The 23490-nt window shown below is 43.9% G+C and overlaps 1 protein-coding gene across 1 annotated transcript in view; it reads left to right on the forward strand.

Annotated features, from left to right (window-relative positions):
- Window positions 1–211: 211 nt before the first annotated feature.
- wasf1 (WASP family member 1) overlaps window positions 212–23490 on the forward strand; it is an 89904-nt gene continuing 66625 nt past the window's right edge. The window contains 2 exon segments of the mRNA XM_080791125.1: window positions 212–691; window positions 16991–17076. The gene's annotated coding sequence lies outside the window, so the exon portion shown is untranslated.

Consider the following 23490-nt stretch of genomic DNA (forward strand, 5'->3'; position numbering starts at 1 on the left):
CAAAAATATTGAAATTGTTCCTAAATCTTTTAGAATTGTATTTTTTTAAATAGCAGATCTACAAGCTCACAACGCCGGTTGTGACTTGTGAGCTTGTAGATCGGCTAAGATCCTCAAGGGGCCAAGGGCTCGCTTATTTTGGTCTAGTTTTAATAGAGCTGGACGCTGGTTGCTTGTTTCTCTCTCAAAACGTGGCAGCCAACACAGTGGTTGCGCGGAGTGACGGGACGCTCTCTCGCGCCCCAACAATAGAATAGAGTGGTACGTACCATTATCACAGCGCACAATAGGTACATTTTATTGCGTGCAATTTTGAACGCGCGTCGGCTGCTGCAGCGGAAAACTACGGCTTCCCTGCGTGCGGGGAGAACTGTCGCATCGGCTTGTTATTAAACCCGTCGCCGCCTTGACCGGAGCGGGTTTCCAGCCCAGATCGCAAAACATCAGTGGCGTGGATCCCTTTGGAAAACCAACACAGTGCCTTGATCCCTCTCTTCCTCTCCTCCCCACTACTGCCTCTCCAAGACCCCACTCAGCACTCATTTCACCGAGCTCGTCGGTGGCTGACTGTACTGTTATTATAATGGACCGAAGCTGGATATTTACTACATTTTTGGACACGGTGGCATGCTCTCTACCACAATAAGAATGGCAAGAAAATAAGGAGGAGCTGAACAAACATCTCACTCAGGTAATTTCCATAATGAATTTCGTGTTATGTAAGTACAGTAGGAATCGAGATGATTTTATAAACTACCCCATAAAATTCCTCCGCGTTTGCCATCGCTAGCCATACTGTCTGTCTAGTTGTCTACATGTTCGTTCTTATCGAAACGTTTTACACTTCTCAAAATCCATCTAGCTGTCTGTCTATACCGTTAGTGGTAATTCAACACTGTCTGGCCATGAGTAGACTAACCGTAACACACACACACACACACACACACACACACACACACAGGTGACATGCGGAATGGGGTTTGCTTAATTTGGACTAATTGCTTGATTGCTGTCATGACAACGTGGACCCCAATTGACTGATGAGGTGATTGAAACTGCACATCTGCATACTGCATTATCTCAGCTTGCAGCACGAGCACTGTATTTACCTTCTGCTGCTGCATGGAAGATTATCATGTGGAGCAACAGCCAGGGCTGTAGTGTGTGTACACTGTGTCCAATTTAAGAAGCAGGTTAGGGAGAAGTAGACTACTTTTTCTTTGTAATCTAAACAGTATGACTATATATTTAACTTTTTGGGGGTATTTTATTCCATCGTTCTCCATCTAAAGTTTAGAAGAATCCGTGGAAAGTGGAGAAGAATGTGTTAATGCTGTGAGTAGTTTTGAGAAACATACATATAAATTGGCTCCAATTTACCATACCAGAGAGTGTGCATTGCAAGTTATATTAGAGGGTCGGTTTTTTGTAATGTGTGATCTGTGGAATATGATTGTGTTGATTTAGGTGCTTTGAGTAGTTTACAAGCTACACCACAGCTAGGCTTCCAACCAAGTCTACAGGACCGCAATGGAAAAAAGTCATGTGACTATTTCATATCCAGCTAGATAATGTAGCAGTCTATCTGCGCGTGTATTGCAGCCTTAGCTAATTTGTTCAGTTACAATTTGAATTGATCAAATGTCAATCAAATCTTTGCAATGCCCCAGAAAGATATGTTGATGATTCAGAACCAGAGAAGAGTTTGGCATTGGTTGTTCTACTCAAACACAGGATCTCAATGCCAATGCCATGCCGTGGTTTAATTTTCCCACGAAGAATGCATTGAAGCTAGGGTCTGGGGTCGTATTCCAACTAGCTTGGTTTCATGGGGGATGGTAACCATCAGTCTAGTAGTACAAATCACGCTTTAGTGAAATTGGAAACCAATTATTCATAGTATCCTTCTCCAGATGTAGCACGAAAAGTAAATTTCAAAATTGAAGTCTAATGCTTCGCAGACAGTGATTCTCCTCATCAAAGCCGGCATCCAATCGGGTAAAAGCTTGTACTGTACATGACGCTTGAAATGATGGTAATGGCACTGTGCTACTGTAGATGGGATATATTGCCTATAATATGAAATGTAGTTAACATAACTATGGTTGCAATAACACAAGATCCTTTTGTAAGAGGCATGGGAAACTAAACGGATCAATTATCTTGTTTAGCTTTAAGTGAAGGTTTACTTCTTGTTATCTGTTGTGAAATGGATGTTAGAGTTGAGCAGCTTGTGTCGGGAATGCTACATCCAAGCCATCGTTGATGCTGAATGCATTATCCCATGTGTTTTATATGCCAGCCTATCCGCAGCTCTTCTCAGTAGATTAGTAAATAAGAAGTGGCGCACACACACCATATGGAGCATTGCTGCTTGCCTGCTTCAGCAGAATCAATACTCTCGCTACGCTTTGAGGATTTACAGTCTATAAAGCTTAAGGAATTCAGATCGGTTCATCCATCCATCAATCCATCTTCAACCGCTTATCCGTAGTCGTGTCGCGGGGGCAACAGCTCCACCAGAGTGCTCCAGACTTCCCTCTCCAGAGCAACATTAGTGACTTCCTCCTGGGGGTTTCCGAGACGTTCCAAGGCCAGTGAGTCGATGTGTTTCCTCCAACTGCGTCTTGGTCTGCCCCCGGGGTCTCCTCCCAGTGGGACGTGCGTCGAGGACCTCCCTAGGGAGGGACCCTAGGGAGGTCCTAGCCAGATGCCCGAACGACCTCAGCTGACTCACTTTCTATTAAATTAGAACAAGGCGTCACTGCTTAACCTGACTGCGCCAGATAGAGCAGCAGAGGAGGGGGGGAAACCCAGTGTACTCTCTGCTGCCCCATCTGGCGGAGTCAGGTTAGTCGCTGCTGCCAATCCAGGCAGAAAGTTTCATAAACTAATTCATTTTGGGGAGTTGAGCAAATATCCGACAAACGCAAAAGGACCTTTGTCTACAAAGTGTTAACACTTTATTCGCCCCTGCCACTGCGTTGCTTCGGAGAGCGCTGGCTTTTTGTTGTCGCAAGAAAAAAGGGGACCGATCCCGGCGTCACCCGTCCCTCTAGACCAGAAATCACGCTGGCTGGGCCAGGCTACCCACTGCATAATAGGGATAATAGAATAATTCTTATAAGAATTAAGACTGCTGTGCTCTCTCAGAAACCACACAACTGGACTATTTTGGGGCGTTGGAAAAACAGGACATATTAGTGTTCTCTAGAGATTCACTGACATTTTGGGACATTGTTAAACAGCCCCACTTTAGGACTGTCTAGCCACTACAGTGTAGGAGCCAGCCTGGTCTCTAGATGCACCGATAGCTGCACTTTTGTTATTCTTGTCCCAAATACAACTCTGTTTTGAGATTTAGAATCCATGGATATGTGGTTTTTGTGTGTCTTGCAATGTATTATTTATATGTTCAGACACTGTTATAATATTGAGACAAATCAGTCATTCTTAGAAATATTTGGGCCAAGTTGTAGACTAAAGTATACACACGTGACACGCGCACATACTTTATTTTATCCAGAAAAAGCCACCTCAGCCTGCCTTGCATGATTAGATGAGAATCAGAGCACTATAATTGGCACTATTCTTTTGAACATGTTTGATGTTTTCAATGAATTAATTAATACTGAATTGGCTCATCTGTCAATTTGGCTTTCGAATGGATGTCATGTTGATATCACCCTGGGCAAGACCTACGCTGAAAAGACTATCATTGGAAGTTGCAGGATTTTAGCGGAAGTAGGCTATCGCCCAAGGAAATGACGTTGATACTTTACAAATCAGTTTACATTCTCCGCGAATGAAACAAGTGTTGTGATTGGTCGGGAAAATATCGTATCCGGGGGAATACAATGATGATCAGAGCGCCCCTCACTTCACTGCACGGGTGTGCTTTTATATTTATACAGAGTGACTGGCTGCCGTGCACTTAATCACTTGCCTTGCAGAGATAATAACCTGGTGTCTATCCCCATAGCTATAGCACTGTTATCTATAGGATACGGTGATTACATTTAAGTCGAGATGCACAGTTTGCACACAGAGGAGCATCAACCTCAGCTTGCTGTGGTCTCTTCAGCCGCTGGCCTTGTTATCTTTGAAGGGTACACTTTTGTGGTTGGGTTTTCCTTTATCTCTTAGAATGTGTGTGTGTGTGTGTGTGTGTGTGTGTGTAATATATGCACATGCACACATTATATTATGCAGTAATCCTTTATCCAGCACACTTGAAAACATGTAGCACAGCCAGACAAAGTATTTAGAAAGGTCCATAGGGCTGCTGGGGCAGTATGGATTTTTGAGTGGTGCAACCACTCCAAGGAACAGCAATGTCTGTCCTATGTGAGTTGTGACTATGTTTAGAGTACCAGTAGGGGCAAAAGTGGTGCTGTTGTGCCAGAAACGGAGAGAGAGAGATAGTGTTGCACTGTTGCCTGCTAATTACAGAGAGAGCAGGGAGAGAGAGAGAGGCAGGGGGAGAGGGGAGTTGCACCACTCAGTTCACATGGGTGTGATTTGTTGTTATTGCGGTGAATGTTTACCAGCTGTATGGTTGTATCGCATATATCCCCAAAAATGTGTTTTGAATGAGAAAATAATTACCGGTAAATAATAATCTTTGATATGAACTCGACATATATTTGCATTCCACAACCGCGGTATGCGGCGTCCGGTGGTATTATTGCCCTAAATCTACATATTTCTATCTCGTTGTTGTTTACATTCACGTCGAGGCTTTGGTTTACGCTGCCAAACCTGGGCTAATGGTGAGTTTTCCACAAATACAACCTGACATGTTGTTTTGTTCGCAGCCTTTTCTTTATCTGATGCTGTTTCTGAGCTCCGTGTTGTGAAGGATGACATTTCACTACAGTGTGCCGTTTTCCTTTTCCCCTGCTCTTCAGATAGAAGAGCTTTGGCGTTCCTCCCACAGGCCTTCTGGACCTCTCCTATTTGTTGACTTTGCTCTGATCCTCTGCCAGTCCGTCGAATCTTTTTTCAAGCTAGCTAAAACTCTTTCTCTGTCTCTCCGTCTCCGTCTCCGTCTCTGTCTCTCTCTCTCTCTCTCTCTCTCTCTCTCTCTCTCTCTCTCTCTCTCTCTCTCGTTCTCTCTTTCTTAGCCCCCTACTCCATCTCTTCTTGAGATTTTAGCCGAGCAGAGAATACTAGAGCCGAGTCAGTGAGGATAAAGTCAAACGAGTGTGCAGAAAGAGTAAAATGAGAGGCTGCTGCATGCCTGGCATGAAAGGGAGGAGGTGGGTGTGAGGCAGGCGAGAGAGAGAGACGGAGAGAGACAGAGGGACGGAGAGACGGAGAGAGACTGTATGCGTGTGTTCTGTGTGTGTGCCAGTTTAAGGGCCCTGTCTGTCTGTCTGTGGCTCTACTATCTCCCAGCTGTTAGGATGCTCCAGAGGCTCCCACACACAGGAGCCATTGTTCCTCCCTCCTGGCAAGGCCCAGAGCTCTATAATGCTGCCTCTGTCCCGGGCCTGAGCTGGCCTGCCACTTGGTTCAGCGTGCCTGACTGGTGTGCCTTGTGTCTCTCCACCACCACCACCACCATGACTTTGTCTGCTTTCACTGTCACAGTCACCCTTTAGTCGTTGACGTTTAAGCCCCGCAACGCTACCATGGTCTGTGTCACACAGCTGTCCCCGTAACGCGCAGACCAACTTGTTGAACCTCACTCTGATGTTAATGTTATGTCTCACTCAAATTAGATTGTTTATTGATTCAGTCTGGCTTTATCCAATTTCCTCATACTGTTGGCTGCTGCCAGCCTCTCTCCTTCCGTTGGAGTGCACCTGACAACAATATTATTGTGATACTTGATCCGTGTCTCCGTAGTCTCGTGGTTAAAAAAAAAAAGGGGGAAAAAGTTTTGCCATGCAGCATGTGAAATCTGATGCTGCCAACGTTGTGATTTACAGGGCCCACAGAAGACACGCCAAAATTGTATCACAGAGTAGGTAATGCATCCAACAGTCCAATAAATATCAGGTGAAACTCAAGATGTGTGTTGTCGTCTTATGTCTCCAGGGTTTAGTTTAATTTTCAAACATTGACATCATTTGATGGAATGTAGTTTTTTTAAAGAAAGAAAGAGAAATGCATTTTAAATATGAATATATGACCTACTGTACGTGGCACAAATGCATATATTGTTCTCAGTTCTTACTAGTATATATCACAAAGCTCTCATTTCACCTCCGTTCTTTCATTCCCCTGTTGCCATGTTGCAGGCTTTTGCCTGCCCTACCGGTTCTTAGCCAAGTCTCAGAGTGGGTTGTTGATAGTGACGACACCGCTGAAATAAGACAGGTCTCACTGGGTGTCTCTGTAACCGTTAACAGGACACAAGGCATGGAAGCCTCATGAGAGGAGGGGGCTCCACAAGAACCTCCTTAGGCCTCACGGAGGCTACAGGAGCTTGGCTTACCCCTCATCATTCTTCTCTCCATCGGCATCTTGCTCTCTCACCCTCTCTCTCATTTTAAAGCCAGTGATAGTTTGGCTCTGTATTCCTCCCTATCACTTGCTATTATGCTCCCTTGGTCTGTATCCCATGGATAGTGTGACAGCACTGCAGGCCCTTTTCGCAATGATGAAACAACCCTGCTGCTAGTCAGCGAGCGTTGCCAGCTCTGCTTATTATAAGCGACTTTGGGCGTGTTTCTTTTTCTGTGCTCACAGTGCTACATCCGTGTCTGATTCGTTTTAGAAATTATTGTCCTGCTGTTGGAACATCGAGCCAAGCTGAATTTTATTCAACAAAACTGTGCCTATTCCCTATGGTGAAGGTCAACAGCAAAGCCCCACGTCACTGCACATAGTCTGTCCTAGGCTTTAGGGTAGAAATGTTTTTGTTCTTTTCTGAAACCATGTCTGTACTGCTTTGAGAGCCCCAGACTTTTGTAGACCGCCGTGAGAGAGATAGGTAATAGCCAGGTTTCCCTCTCATCAGATAGGTAGGCTATGGTACGACAGACAGACAGACAGACAGACAAACAAAACAAAAAACACGACTTAAATGCTAGCACTAAGGCTTGTATAGAATGTCAATTGTTAACTAACATTTGTAAATGGCCCACTCTCCCTTGGTAAGCCCTTCCCTGTTCCCTGTTTGTATTTTAAACTGGACAGGGAAGGCCCTCAGGATTAGTCAATCAGTACATACATAGGCAGGTATTAGGGAAATGGAGCTCTGTGGACTCGCATGGGTGCCCTCACCTATTCACAGAGAGCCGAACAGAGGGACACAATTGGGTGGGGTCAGGTAGGGACTGCGTGCGTGCGTGCGTGTGTGTGTGTGTGTGCGTGTGTGTCACTCCCCTGGTGTCATGTGTACGTTTGAATAGTAATGAAGTCTGATACGTCCCGCACCACAATGCAGGTTCAAGACTACCCCAAGCACTGGGGATATACTGTGTCCTATGCAATCGTGGCCATAGGTACTGTGTGTGACTGTGTGTTTGCATTTTAATGTGCCTGCTATAAACATTACATTTAGCCATGTTCAGTTCTATCCACGAAGCCATTTGAAGATGCAGAGGGTCACCTATAGGGCGGGGCGATCAAATATCCAGATATCTTCCTCCAAATAACCTTGATATTGTATTGTCATTATATGAATTATTAAACAAATAAATGCATATATTTAATATAGGATGCAGTGTTACTGTTGTGTACTTGTTAAGTGTACTTGTAAAGTTGATTCTGATTGTTGATTGGCTGATTAAAACCAGTACACTTATGCCATCACAATCCATAGATTGTTGCTAATCCCAGATCTATAGTCTGATGTCTCGATCAATATAATATCATTATATGGCCAGGCCAGCCCTAGGAGCACTTTTATAGTAATCCACTGCAGCTGCACTCGTACACTAGATTTGAATATACAAAGTTAAGCAAAAAACGTATGCCCTATCAATTCAAACCTCCCCCCACACTCTCTCTCTCGCACACACACACGCACACACACACACACACACACACACACACACACACACACGTGCGGTAGAACTCTGTTGTAGTTGTCCGGTGTGACTATATGCAGTATGCACGGCCGTCGGTGGTAAGCAGGCGTCTCAACTTGCGTTGCTCATCCAACCCTGATGACCAGTCGGCGTTACCGTCAATAACAGAGGAGCAGAGATGGGCGTGGTGCACTCTGGTTGTTGGCTTCAGACTCTTGCCACTTTGTGACGTGGAGTTAAAACTTATAATTAGCTTTTATTTATTTCCTCTCACACAGGCTCCAAGACTTGTCTTGTGTCAGTCATGTACAGACAGCAATTGTATTTAAACACGTACTGTATGATGCGACGCATTGTGAGCTTCTAGATATGCTATTTTCAAAAGATTTTTATACATTTCAAAACTTGAAGCGGGACACTCTGCACAATGAGAACTTTTATTTTTGGTACTTTAAGTACATTTTGATAACAATACCTTTGCACTTTTACTCAAGTATATTTTGAATTCCAGACTTTTACTTGGAACGGAGTACTTGAGTGTCGACACTTTACTTAAGTAAAACATTTGAGTACCGTTTCCACCACTGACCTTAACCCGTAACTTCTCTCTCTCTCTTTCATCAGTCCAAACCCTGACTCTCCCTTGCTCTTTTCTCACTGATTGGCTGTCGTTGAGCTGGAACGGCCCATGCCCCCAGACCCCCAGTCGTCTCGGTGATGCGCGCTTGATCGATGGGTTTTGCGGAAATAGGAGGCAAGGCACGTTTATCATGTTCCCTGCTTGAGTTGACTCTTGTCAGGACTCAAGACATACCTATTCAATTATAGATGTGCTGGATTTTCATTAGGATTCCCATAAGCACTCATGGGAGGGGGGAGTGCAGATGTGGAGAGGTGCGCAGGTGGCTGGAAATAGAGAGAGTTGGCAGTTTTCTAACCTTTAGAAAACTACACCGCTGTGAATGTGATAAGCTATCACCTCAAACTGGAGTATGACTAGGCCTACAGAGAGACGTGTTTGGGTGAGCGGTCGGGTGAGTCGCTTACCACCGCGGCGTGACGCCATGTTGTAGTTTATAGGCCTTTACCTGACCAAGGACTGCTGCGAGTTTCAAAGCTGTCTTCCGACTATGACTGTAAATCATGCTCCCATCATGTTATCTGCCATTCTCTTACTGTTATGTAGGCTGTAGTGAAGTTAAAAATACAGAAATTCTAGAGCAGCTAAGAGAGGAATGATGGCGCAGGGGCTAAGAAGAGGTCTCAATGTGTTTGGTCACAATTTCTCATCAGGGGTGTGTGTGTGTGTAGTGTGTACACAAACTGCTGCCTTGCTTTGGGAGTCAATATTTGGCTGTTTGTTTAGTGGTCTCAGCCCAGCTTCGATTTGCATACGGCCTGAGTCTTTGGCGGGAACAGTGCCTCTTCCCTTCTCCGCTGGTGAAGATGGGGAATTGGATATGTCCGTGCATTGCACACATTACGTTTCTCTTTTTGCCTTCATGCAGGAAAGGCCAACATCACCGAAAGCCTCTGTGTGCTGTGAGGTGTAGTGGCAGCCAACTGTAAACTGCTAAACTCGGTCATGATTTCCTCTGTGCCATTAGAGCACTTTATACAGGAGCAATTCACAAGGGTATTGAATATGGGGTCGCAGACAGGGCAGGGCCATTTTTATTTATCACCCGACCAAGCAAGCATCACTTGTCAAATGTGATGTAGTTGAGACGAGGGATTCAACAGAGACCAGCACAACTCACCGGAATGCAAAGGTGTGTGACTGTGTGTACAGGTGAAGTGTTGGTTGTTTGAGTGTTGTTATTCTCGGGTCCATGTGAACTGTGGTGGAAATCCGGCAATGACTTTCAACTTTGGAAGTCTAGACTCTAGACTTCCAAAGCTGAAGAGGGAGGGAAGCCAAGGAATTCCATTTACATAAGCTCCTGAGTCCTGAGTGGCTGCCATTTGGTTATATACCCAAGAGGTATAAGGTGCAAGAGGAATAGATTCAAAGTGTATATGTACAGTACATGCATGTGTTACGGTACCTCCTTCGTTCCATTACGGTCGGTACAGTGTGCGTGTGGTTAAAATTAATAATTTCGGTGCAGTTATGGTGAACAACTGGCTTCTCGTGACACACTGACACTCTAAACGCCATGGCCTAAAGTTACATTATCAACATAATGTTGATGGTGTGTGTGTGTGTGTGTGTGTGTACACTCACATATACATGCCCCTCTTCATGTGTTGAACTCTGATGCTGTTGACTGAACCGCAAGATGGTGGAAGTGTGAATGTTATTCCCAGAAAGGGTTTAAGTCAGCCAACCATGTAAGCTGGGCCAATGAACCAGTGTGGCAGCGCCCATCCAACCCGGCTTCATGAACCTGTCCCTGGACACAGAACGCAGCACAGGTCACTGACGCTGCTTCCACAAAAACCCTGCACTATACTATACATTACCTATTGGCTATTGTGGCTGTTTGCGAGAGCACAAATGTTCGAATCAGTCGGACCGGACACTTGACACTGCCAGCTCCCTATAGCACAAAGTCCGGGTAAGGTTCGATTGAGGTCCACAGGTCAATGTCCAGAGAATTCACAGCGTAGAGCAGTGGGTCATTCTGACCGCTCTGGAGAATCGGATGGCGGGAGACAAAACGTTAAAGATGGAGTGCCGTGATTGTGGTACTTTTTCTGTTTTGTATGTGTCTATGGAGTTAACATTACTCCAATAGACACCCAGGTGTGGTTAGAATATTGAAATATGCCTTGCCTTCCCTGTGTATTTTCGGTTTCTTCCTGAGAGATGAAAGCCCAATCGAAGTACACCACGTTAGTGACATCACAATATCATCGATCCCCTCCCCCTTTATCATACAATACCACTGTGGGTGCGGCTTCAGTTCAGGTGAATCACCACCCACCTGAAAACCAGGCATACTTAATGAAGTGGTGGTTGACGGGTGTGGCCACATAACACTTTCTGTACCTTTTTTTTCTTAAAAAAAAAAAAAAAATGTTTCTCATAGTATAATCGTGTGTGTGTGTGTGTGTATGCGTGGGTTACAGGTGCAGAATGCCTGTGTAATCCTTTTGTGCAGGTCCCATCCTTGAATGTGGCACTTGGAGGATATTTATTATTCCATCACAAAGTTCAAAGAGAACATTTTATCCAGAGACAGTCAGTCAGCTGTCATACCCCTTTTTGAACAAGAGCTCTTTCATTGTTCAAGGTCTCTTCCTAGAACAAAGAGAAACAGTTTATTGTTTTAAGTCACGGTGAAACACTGTTTTGTTTTTTTAAACGTTACATTTGTTATTATTTTTTTATTAGTCTAAAGAAGAAAGCTAACAGTGAAAACCAGATTACTGTTTGTTCATACTATATGGTTTCAATGAGGCCATCTTATCTAATGTGTAATTATCAGTGGTGGAAAGTACTGTACTTTTTTTTTTTTTTACTTTTTGTACTAGAGAATATCAAATACTTTTTCTTCTACTTTTCTTCTATTTATTTGAACACTTTATTTACTAGTTACTTTGTAGTTTTGCATTATTCTTACAAATCATACATTACATACGGTAAACCACTTAACTTTTCCAAAGATTTCTTTATACATTTCAGGACTTGAAACTATAGACTATAGAAGTAAAAATTGCGAGTACTTTTCCGACCACTGTGTGTTCATGCTAACCGGTGTGTGTGTGTTCATGCTAACATCAACACACACATCAATGGCCATTGCTGTCCATATCTCATCTAATGTGTAATTGATTATAACACTAGATATTATGGCCGGCGGGCCAGTTCTCGCCCACAGGCCGCCTGCTGCCTATACCACTGCATGGCATAGAGTGAATGGGTGATTGTGTTGACGATATGTCTGGATCGGTGCAAAACCGGAAAGAAAACAATGTTGTCAAGGAGCCGAGGAGAGAGAGGGAGCTTGGAGCAACACAAGTGAATCCTTTGTCAGAATCAGTGATGCATGAATTTAAATCTGTCCAGTTATTGGATGTTGCAGATGACCGTGTCCTCTCGGGCGATGGGATCTACATCTAACATCTGAACTCTACACACTACATACATGGAATTGAAAAGTCCTAGCCCTTGCAGACCGCAAAGGCATGAGCCAACAAAACATTTTTATAACCTACTACTGGGGCCATGCAAGTCGAGAGTACACGCAATGTGTCAGGTGGGTGCCAGGGTCACCCACCTGCCCCTGGCGGGTAAATACAACTTTTGGGCAGGTTGAGTTTGCTCTCAGGTTGCCCGACGTAACTGTCTATAAACACAACGCGAGATATCTGTCTAATCACCTGACCGTGGCCAGAGCACTTCTGGTCTGTGGAATGTAAAAGAAGGGCACTGTTTAGTGTTTACATATTATAATGTGTTGTTTTCACTGTCAATAACAAACTGTGTGAACCCAACCATAGTTATATTCATAGCTATGTAGTATGTACTAGGTTTTTGGCATACAAATTCAGGTATGACATTCTTTATTGCACAGCCCCAGAAAGAAAAAAAAATAAGTGTTAAACTGAACGGTAATTACATTTTTACCTATGATTTACTTTTCGGGCAAGTGGGCCTTTGGACAAGTAGAACATGACCTTTACTTGCCCGACAGGCAAGAGTCTCTGAGAACTTGGTGTCAATCCCTGTGCACACCCTGCTTACACACTACACAGTTTACCAATAGCAAAAAATCCCACCATCTGACAAACTTCATGTCAGCATGTCTGTTATCTGAGTATTCCCATATTCCTCCTCTGTTTGTTTTCAGAACTTGCACCCTCATTATAACCATTTGATCATGTTAAATTATACACTGACAAATTGTTTTGTAAGTAAGTGTATTTGTCATGCTCGTCTCAAATGTTTGATTTGATTTTTATTCACACAGTCCTTAGCGGTTTGCTGTGCATTAGAGACAGTTCAATTTCTATGCACATTTCATTTTCACGTGATGTTGAGAAATCTATATAAAAAAAAGAGATCACCTGGCTGTCATCCTCACAACACTCTCGTGGGGGTTCTTACCCCACTAAAACCAAGTATTAATAATATTTAGTAATCTCCTACACACATAAGGGCATCACATTAAAGGGACACTTAACCCTTTTTGCAAAAAAATATATGTTAATGATGTTTAGAAGCTTTAGATCACTTTCCTGGGGGTATTTATGTGTGTAATATGTGGTTTTAGATATTTTAGATTGTAGCAGTGAGCCTGTTGTCTCTGATGTCATGGACACTGGTCTCACTACCTTCCTGGACTACAATTCCCATAATTCTTTGGTGCACTGCTCCTCCTTGTGGATAGGGGGGAGAGCTGTCTTACTGAGACAACATGTAGTCCAGGAAGGAAGTGAGCCCAGTGTCCATGACATCAGAGACAACAGGCTCACTGCTACAATCTAAAATATCTAAAACCACATATTACACACATAAATACCCCCAGGAAAGTGTTCTAAAGCTCCTAAACGTCATTAACATATATTCTTTTGCAAAAAGGGTGAAGTGTCCCTTTAAGGACTTTTACAACCTGAATGTATTCCCAGCAGGTGATCCCTTGATTCTTTTGGTCACGACATGCATGCTTGTCGTTGAACAAGACATTATAATGAATAATTCAATGCAGGTGTGCATGTGTGCGTGCGTATGTGCGATCAATGTAATGTACGCATGGAAGAGATGTCACTGTTGGGCCCCTTTTCCACTGGCGTTGAACCGGTTCGGTTTCTTTTTCCCGCCTAATATTGAATCGGTTCAGAGTGTTTTCATTGATTATTAATTGGTTCAGATTCCGAACCCCAAAAGTTGGTTCTAGTTCAGTTCTTTCATGGAACTGGCAGCTTCTTATTTTTTTCTTCTTAGTTATTTCTTTTGGTGGAGAAGGGGCCTTAGAGGCCTGGCACTATGTGTGACACTGACTTTTGGAAAAAACGAGGCACTTTAGCGGCCTATAATGCACTGCAGGGATCTTTCTTCTTTTTGCTCAAACATACAACCTGCATGGTGAGCTGTGAAAAGCATTGATCCAATGATGACACACACACACACCGTCTAATTGAATGAGTTTGGCCCACAGAGGAGCCCCAAAAAGCACGCTTCCTTAAGCGACACAGTGAAGCCATGGCCCACGTGGGATCATCTGTCCTGTCGCGTGGCTGAGGGAAAGGTCAGAGGTCACGTTGGCGAATGGCGCGGTTGCCTAAATGTTAGCAGAGGCTTGGGGGCGAGAGCCTGGTTTTATCATGTCTCAGCCTTTGGAGGACTGATGGGTACTGACAGACCAGCTTGGCCTCATGACTAGGAAAACTCTATATAACTTTAACCTTCCTCTTTCATTCACGCTGGCTCTCTTCATCCTCCCGCTCTTCTGTACGGCCCTCTCACTCACGTCTTTCACTGTCTTCCCCCCCCCCCATGTTTTTCCACTCTCTTCATCCATTCTTTCTTCCAACCCCCCCCCCGCCCCCCTATTTCTGCCCATAATACTACTTTAATGTAAAATGGATTCTGCACAGTCAGAGGCCGAGTCCTTCTGCAGAGGCTAATGATGACGGCTCGGTTGAACATCTTTGCGAGTGTCTTGGTTAGACATCAGTAATATTTCATGGCTTGACTGGGATTTCTTTATGGATTTACAACCGAGTTGAAGCCGAGGTCACATGTGCAGCGGTGGAGGAGGCGCAGACAGGCGGTTGTTTTTGCGATGCTAGACATGGCCTAGAGAGATAGAGAGGAAATGTTCCCAACAACATCAAACGTGGAGGCCGGGCTCTTCGGCGCCCCAGCAGGGTTACCGTGAGCACATAAGCACTCGCAGACATTATATCTGTGGTCACAGTGTACAGTAAACACTTAAGACTTTTCATTAAGTTGTGTCTGTATTGTAATCTTCCCTATACCATTTCAGTTGTTCATTGCATTTGAAGTTTGACATAAAGCGTACTGTGTCTTCCCTTATTTACGCAGTAAGACACATACCGTATATTCAGTAAGAAAGAATAATTGGACTCCCAACACACACACACACACACACACACACACACACACACACACACACAGCCGCAGCCAGCTGTGCAGTCATGCAGTGGTGAGGTGAATCACAGTCAAGACAGAGGTTCCATCCGGGAAAGATAATGAGAAAGCGTGCAGGGCCGCTGATAAGAGGCGCCCCGGATTCTCCGGCAACAGCGTTCCTATACTGTACGCTACATGTTCTCACAGCAGCCGGCCCAGCCTCCCAAAAGAACGGAGTGAGTGCCACAGGCGACTTGAAATATGCCTTTGATAAGAGAAGGAGTCGGCCGAGGCGACGGAGCAGAGCGAAATGAGAGCCCAAGAAGAAGTAGATTTGCTTCCCTTCTGAGATGTGTCGATTGTCGACTCGCAGCAGGGAGCCTCGCGGTGCCCCCTGGCAGCTGAAGGCAGAGAGAGAGAATGGGGCTGTTTTTGTCCCCATTCTTTTCTGTTCAATTGTTGGCTGTATATATACTGTCTCCCATGCTGGTGACACAATGTTGTCGCAGCATTGATCTAATGATCAAGCAAACACACACAACATGTTTCATTTAATTCATCATCATGAATGATAATGATACCATGGCCAACCTGCCAGTTCTCCTCCTTCGGGAGAGAATCAATGTTGTTTATCACTGTTAAATAAAACCGCAGAGCAGGAAATGGAACACACGTCCCTTAACTGAGTCAATTTTAGTTGATGATTATTGTCACACAAATGTGATTAATACTTTAATTGTGTTTTTTCTTTTTATCACATTACATTACATTTTTGCGTTTGCCTTTTATTTTTAGGTTTAGTAAACATACTGATGAAGGCTGGACAGCCGAAACGTTTGTCCCTGCAGTTGAACTGCAGTCTTGGTGTGTGCGACCCACTACCGTTATTTATTTGATACTAGGTTTTGTAAACAATTGCACAGGCCAGGGCAGATATGACTAATCACTTACCAAGAAATGACAATAACCGCTATACCAACTTTCACGGTGTATTAAAAAAATAAGCTGATCTACAAGCTTCCATCGCTTGAAAATGTATTAAAATCTTTCAACATGGAAATCATTATGGCGATTATGCAAAACTAATTGCCATTATCTCAAAGAATCAGGCGAGTCCGCAATCATTGCGACATGCCTATCTCAGAGAGCTGCTACTATACTATGACGTTGTTGGTGCTGCATCCTGCATAGTCAATTCCTCCTACGCCCGTCCCCCTTCCATTCGCATGCAGTGTCCGCTCGCTCGCCATTTTGCCTAGCTGTGGGATTTTTAGCGCATAGCTGTCAAGTGACAAGGAGGGCGGGTGGGTGGGGGGGGGGGGGGGCTTCGGTTGTCATGAGACATGGGTCATATGATACCCGCAGCCGGCTGACCCAATGACCCGTGGTGAGCATGCAGGCAGAAAAAGGCCCATGGCTACTGAGCCTCCCCACTCAGCATGCCCGCGAGCTACAGTGGAAGCACTTGCTATTCTCGGCCAGCCTGTCTTTGGCCTGCAGACATCATAGCGTGGATTCTCCGACTTCCTCGTCAGTGAATCCACGCTATGAGTCTGGCCCAAAGCCAGGCTAATTCTCAGCTGCCAGCCATGCAACCTGCATGTAATGGCCAGTGACCAGTGGTGGGAAGTACATTTACTTGGGTACTGTGCTTGATTTTGAGGAATTTGTACTTAACTTTACTTTGAGTATTTCACATTTTCAGCACTTTTGCTTCTACTCCGCCACATCTCGGAGGCAAATATTTTATTTGTACTCCACTCCACAATTTCAAAACTTTAGTTGCTAGTTACTTTGTTTTTATTTCTTATTACCAAACATACATCCACTACTTTAGCTCTATATAGATTTTGGCCATTTGAACATAGCCGATCTACAAGCTAACAATGTGTCACATCTGTGAGCTTCTAGATCTGCTATTACCAATATAATGCTTCTGTACGTTTACTTTTTTGCACAGGAATCTTTCAGAATAAAGGTGCCCAGCAGATGAGGCAGATTTTACTCTGAAAAGCACCGCCTTCCATTTCCCCCCAAAACCGAGAGGTATAATCTTCCATTACTACGTTGTGCTACCTCGTCTGATCTCTCTCTCTCTCTCTAGAAGCGTTAATATCCCATGAGATGCTTGATTAAGCCAGAAATAAGAACGGAACATCGCCGTTCTGATCAAAACTATGGAGAGCGACGTAGATTCAGAGATAATAGACAGTTTTGTCGGGCCGTAAACAAGGAAGTGAACGGCTGTGCGCATGTCGGAGAGCGCTGCACAAGGCGTTGCCTAGCAACGGCCCTGTCAAAAAATACGTTTTAGTGATCCGGTTTTATATCATTTATTAAGACGTCCCCAGACGTCATGGGCCTCCTACGGGTGTAACTAATTATGAAGACGTCTGGAGACGTCTGAGGGTCTGGGGCACAAATCCTGTTAAGTAAAATTTGAACTCCGGACTCATAATTGTAACGGAATAATTTCTGCATTGCAGTATGGATACTTTTACTGAATGGGAGTACTTTTTTCCACCATGGTTGTGAGCCATGCGGCAACCATAGACTCGAAAACCAACACAGTCTACTAACAAACAACTGCTATTTTTGAAAAACGACTGACAAAGAAACATAACTTTTTCAGAAAACTGTCAGGACGTAGAAGACATTTTTTGAATCTGATCTCAGGTCAAAATGGGTCATCAAACATGGTTCTAGTCTCCCAGTGTTGGTGGCCACTCACTGGCACCCCCACAGGCCTCCACTCTGCAAGGGCACCTTCAGTAAACATCACGGTGCAGCTTGCCAACATTGTGGGTGTGGAATCTGGAATGGGCTCATTCATGTGCACACACAGCCCACAGAACTGGGCCATCTCGCACACTCAGGAGACCGCCGAAGAGTTGTTGGCTCAGCTGCTGCTGCTGCGGCCACTGCCCGATCATCCAAATTCTCCACAAATCCTCACGCTTCCACAGTTTTCTCCATCTATCTCTCTCTCTCTCTCTTTCTCTCTGTCTCTCTGTTATCGTGTCCAATCTCCAGTTTCAGACGCCAACAATGCTTGTATTTTCAGACCACATTTTTATTTTATTTAAAAATATATATCTTTTTTTTAAATGTAATTGACTTAGACTGTAAATTAGCATAGCATGGCCTATACACCTGAGGGCCCTATACCATCTGCTCAGCGCAAAGGGGCAGCACAATTGTCATCGCTATCTCTTCCGAATCCGACCGACACAAGTTGTCTTTTTTTACACCAGACACTTCCTGTGTCGTATGTAGTAATCGAGAAATCATTCCATTGGGGAGTCCATTTTTTGTCTGTATGTCTGTCTGTCTGTCTGTTCCAAATGAAAATCCAGTGGTTGGTCACATGGTATCCATAGCAATAAGCGTTATAGAATGGAATGGATAAGTACAAGACAATTAAGTACAACAGGATTTCCCCGAAAACCCCCCCAAAAAAAAAGATATTACAAATCTATAGTTATGCAAGCAATCTTTGGAAAGAAATACAATTTTGGACTCTGCACAACAGTTGCACTGCACTGGAGGGCTGACAGTGCTGTTGGCCAGAGACAGATTGGCTGTGACTCAGACAATGGCATGATGACTCAGACACACACACACACACACATGCACGCACGCACACACATGCACACACAGCCATTATGTACATTGGTGAGGTGGATCCGAGTGAGGACAGAGGTTCCAACTTCCATCCATGAAAGATAATGAGAAAGTCTAGCCTGCAAGGCCAGCGATAAGTGTTTCCGTGTTCACATACCATCCACCCAGCCTCCCAGAATAATGGAGCGAACGCCAGGAGGCTTGGGAATATGCCTGCTGGTAAGAAAAGTATAGCTCCCATTTCTATTAGCATATTTTGTAACAGATTTGTATGTATGTTTAAATAAAATATAATAATTGTTAAAGCAAAAGAAAAGGGAGAGGTGGCCCAAGGGAGAGATCAGGGGTAAACTAGAGACTAAGAACTACATTCGATTCCCTTCATAGATATGTGGATTGGTGTGTATGTGTGTGGAAATTGACATTTATTACGTCCGAGGGAGAGAAGAGATTATTATTATAACACGTTTTGTATACATTTGCGGAGTGTTTTCAAACTGCAATCAGAGTTGAGATGTTTCTTTGAACCCAGGTGCAAACACGTAGACAGACAGGATGGAGTTGCAGTTTTAGAACATAGATTTATGTTCGTTGTCTCCTCCGACTTGCACCCCTGTCTCCACTCCTATAATCAGATGACAGACTCCGCCCACTGTCTTGCACCCCTGTCTCCACTCCTATAATCAGATGACAGACTCCGCCCACTGTCTTGCACCCCTGTCTCCACTCCTATAATCAGATGACAGACTAGGAAGAGAGGGGGAAAAGGTAGAGTAGGCGTGGCAGTCGTGTCATTATACATACTCCGTCCAAACAGCCCAACTTTGTTTGGACAGGGTAGCTAATAATAACTACAAAATGACGTCATTCAGAAATAATGATGGGTCTTCCTGGTCAACGTTGTTTGGATTATTTTTAAGTTTGGCCTTGAAAATGAAAACAGTTTTGTAGCGGGGGCTGAAAGCAAGAAAGAGTGCTTGAACTAGACTAGACACAATAGAGTGTTCATGGCTTTTTCCATGTGTTTTGACAAGCAGGACAATTGTGCTTTTTTTCCTTTTCTTTTCGTTCCCTGCCCTTTTTAATTTTTTACAGATTTGATGTGTGATGAGTGTTATAATCACATAATAAGAACAGATTGCAGCATACTGATTGCATTTTTAGCCCAGGTGTCATGATGAGGCAATAGCTGGCGGAGAGAAAGTCTTGTCTGTGACTCCAGCGATGCCTTCTCTCTGCACCACAGGGTAATATGGATCCACACGCTGATCTCAATGAGGATGTGGATGAGATGTGGGTTTTTATCCCTCTGTCACCCACTCCCTTCTTTCTCAACTGCGCCCCAGGGACTTTTTCTATGTCACCTTGTCCCCGTTTCCTCTCTCTGCTTTGATTTTCCCAACGCCCACGACATTCCACTGTAAAGCACAGAGTCCACCCCATTCATGCATGCATGCATGCATGCAAGCATACACGCTCACAATGCATTACAGGTGAAAGCCCATTTTCAGCTATTATGACATGCCCAGAATAAGGACACTACAGTTCAAGTGGTTAAAACATAAATCAAGCAAAAGATGTATACATGTATACATGAACATATAATGCACTTATAATGCTCCAAGCCACTCGTGTTTATAATGAATTATGCATAACAAAGACACTTAATAACTAATGTGCTGTTCTAACTGAGCTTTATAATAATGCATTATGACCAGTACTTACTACTATTGCATTATATAATGCATTATAAACACCAAAATATCACACCACCACAATGCATTGTGAGCTTAATTGTAGATCTGCAATTTTCACAATTTATCCACGACGCCGCTGTGCAAGAAGGTAAATAGGTTTTCAATGTAATGAGTCCCGGGGTGCAGGGATGGTCTTTTAGATGAGTCCCAGGGACATTTCATGAGTCCCTCCCACTTCAATGACGTTAGGAGTCATATTTTGCCATTTTTACAAATTGCAGCATTTAACTACCATTTCATTTTATATGGTTATAATGTGTATAAATGAGTATTATAACTAAAGCTAGCAAAATAAACTAGAATAATAAACAGTACAGTAGTGCATCCCGTGGATGCAGAGGTCGACTCGTTGTTTTATTGCGTCCCTTAACTATAAACTGCGTTTTGGGATGCAAAATGCAACCTATTTTAATCTCTGAATAAGTCTTAAGTGGTTAATCGATTCGTTGACAGAGTTGTGTGATTCAGAAATGGAAGCAGGGGAATTCACCTTGACTGCTGCTTCTGTTGAATCTGCTGCGGGCAAGGACTGTGGAACAGCAAGGGGCCATTTCATTTGGCAGACATGTCCACTTTATTTAGGCTAAGTGTTTTGCCTTCCTAACAGACTTACTGACTGGCTTGAACAGCACCTCTGTACTGAGTGTGTGTGTGTGTGTGTGTGTGTGTGTGTGTTTGTGTGTCTGTGTGCGTATGCACGCGCACGCTCATATTTTCTGTCCTGTGAACGAGCAGTATTTGCAGCTGTGTATCCGTGTGTTTCTCCTTCACATCTAGATAGTGGGTATAACGAGGTTTTTCTCACAGGCCAAGTGCAGCTGCTCTGTGTGGGAACGATTGAGCAGTGGGCTTTCATTATTCATGCCGTGGGTTTGTGTGCATTCAGCAGATAAACTGAGCGCGTGTGGTTCGTTCATGATTAGACACTGTATAGTCGTCATTGATATCGTCATATACCAGGCTTGCATGAATATTTAGTTACACCTTTACAGAGGGGCTCTAGTGTGTTGTGAATATGCTGATCTAATGTCTTTAGTACCAATTACATCGTGGCCGGATCATGTTATTCACTAGGCATGTGGTTCGATGTAGATTATGCCCATTTGTGCAGTTTAGGTTGTTTGGGTTGTTTATAGTTACCTTGCATGATGTAATTCCAAATATTGACGAGATATCTTCAATTGAACTTTGCTCTGTCGATTAAAAACTGGTATTACAAAATATTCTCAACATTGAACGAGCACAATGAATCAATAAATCAATCGATCAATTGAGATTGGACAGTGAAATAGGTTTTGAAGTTACTCTGTTTTTTTCCAGCATCCACATCCGGATCTTCCTTATTATTCAAATAGTAGAATCAACAAAGGTATTTATTTAAACAAAAGTAGAACCAACAGGAGTATTTATTTAAACAAAACTGTGGCTTTGAGACCTGTTTCGACGTGCAGTGTAAGTCAGTGAGGAGAATACTTTGTATTATCAATTTCTCAACAACAGAGCAACTATTGAAGATATACAACCCAGACCTCTACCAAAGATGAACTTCAATCGACACTGAGACGGTGTGGACTCGAGGACATGTTTATAATTTATTATTTGGTAGAGAAGGCTGAACAAACAGCCAAAAAGAACACGCACATCTATGTACCTATATAGGCTGGGTGCTGGATCAAATTAAAAAAACGCAGGGCTGGAATGTTAGTATTTTTTATTTATTTCTTGATTTATAATGTATTGTACAGGTTCTGGTGTAGAACGAGCGGTGCACGCAGTTGAGCCCATTGGAATGCACTGTGTGGTGTATTTTACACCGGCTCCTATAAGCTGTGTGCTTTTTCCTTTTTTTTCGGTCATGTGATCGACGTGTCACGATGTCTCCCGAAGATCATAGGTTAGCGAACAGCGCCCTGCAGCGCCAAAAAAATCTAAACTCGTGGAACTTGTTATTGGTAGCCAATGAGAACATCATTGGACAATGTGTTATCCCTTCAAACAGACACTGGATCAGCTCTTGGAGTTTGAACCTGCTCAAACTGGGAACCCATCGGCAAAGTAAAAACGGCGTTACAGCGCCCTCTGCTGTTTGTTTCCTTGAATTTGCCTCTGGGGGGAGGGCCCCCAATAGACTGTGTATAACAGGATGTTGCCCGTTTGGCCCGCCCTCGGCCTCAGCCCTCCACTTCCTGTGATGCGCCTGTGTTTTCATTATCAACAATGTATACACATTCTGAATGGCCCTGCTGACAGATTCGGTAGCGCAGCTCAGAATCTGTTCTTGTCTGCCAAGGCAGTGTGATTACAGTCCATGAAGCCGTACCAGTGAGGGAGGGGGGGGGCATGATGTGCTAGGCTGCCTCCTGCTCTGATCAGTAGTAGAGGTGAGCACTCACCGACCCGTCACCCCAACATATGTTTGAGAAATGAGCACGGCAAGAGACAGAGGCTCTGGGTTAGAATCAGAAACTCCTCATTTCTGAGTAGTGGCGTTTCCAGGAATTACATTTTGGGCAGGCAAGATGTGTTAATTGTCAGTGTAACTTTTTCCAGAACCGATGAAAATCAGACTTTATTATATTTATTATTTTATTATTTATTATACTAGGGGTAGAGGAATGGTAAATGTTCTGCATAATTTCTATATTCATCCAAAGCTCTTTCCAACAACACCCTATCACTGACATGCACGTCTTTTTGGTGTGCGAGGAAACCAATGAACACGGGGAGAACATACTCACACTCACGGAGAACATACTCACACTCACGAGAACATACTCACGCTGTCGGATTTGAACCGAGGGGACCCTCTTGCTGTGAGGCCACAGCGCTAGCCACTGAGCCACTGTGCTGAACAGGGGAATGTCGTGGGCGTTGGGAAAATCAAAGCAGAGAGAGGAAACTGAGACAAGGTGACATAGAAAAAGTCCCTGGGGCGCAGTTGAGAAAGAAGAGAGTGGGTGACGGAGGGATAAAAACCACATCTCATCCTCAGTTAGGGGTGGGCGATAAGGAAAAATACAATATCTCCATTCTTTCTCAAGCCATATCATGATCCACGATATTATCATCATGTTGGTTT

The sequence above is a fragment of the Protomyctophum bolini genome (assembly GCF_963924005.1).
Source record: "Protomyctophum bolini genome assembly, chromosome: 19".
Taxonomy (NCBI): Eukaryota; Metazoa; Chordata; class Actinopteri; order Myctophiformes; family Myctophidae; genus Protomyctophum; species Protomyctophum bolini.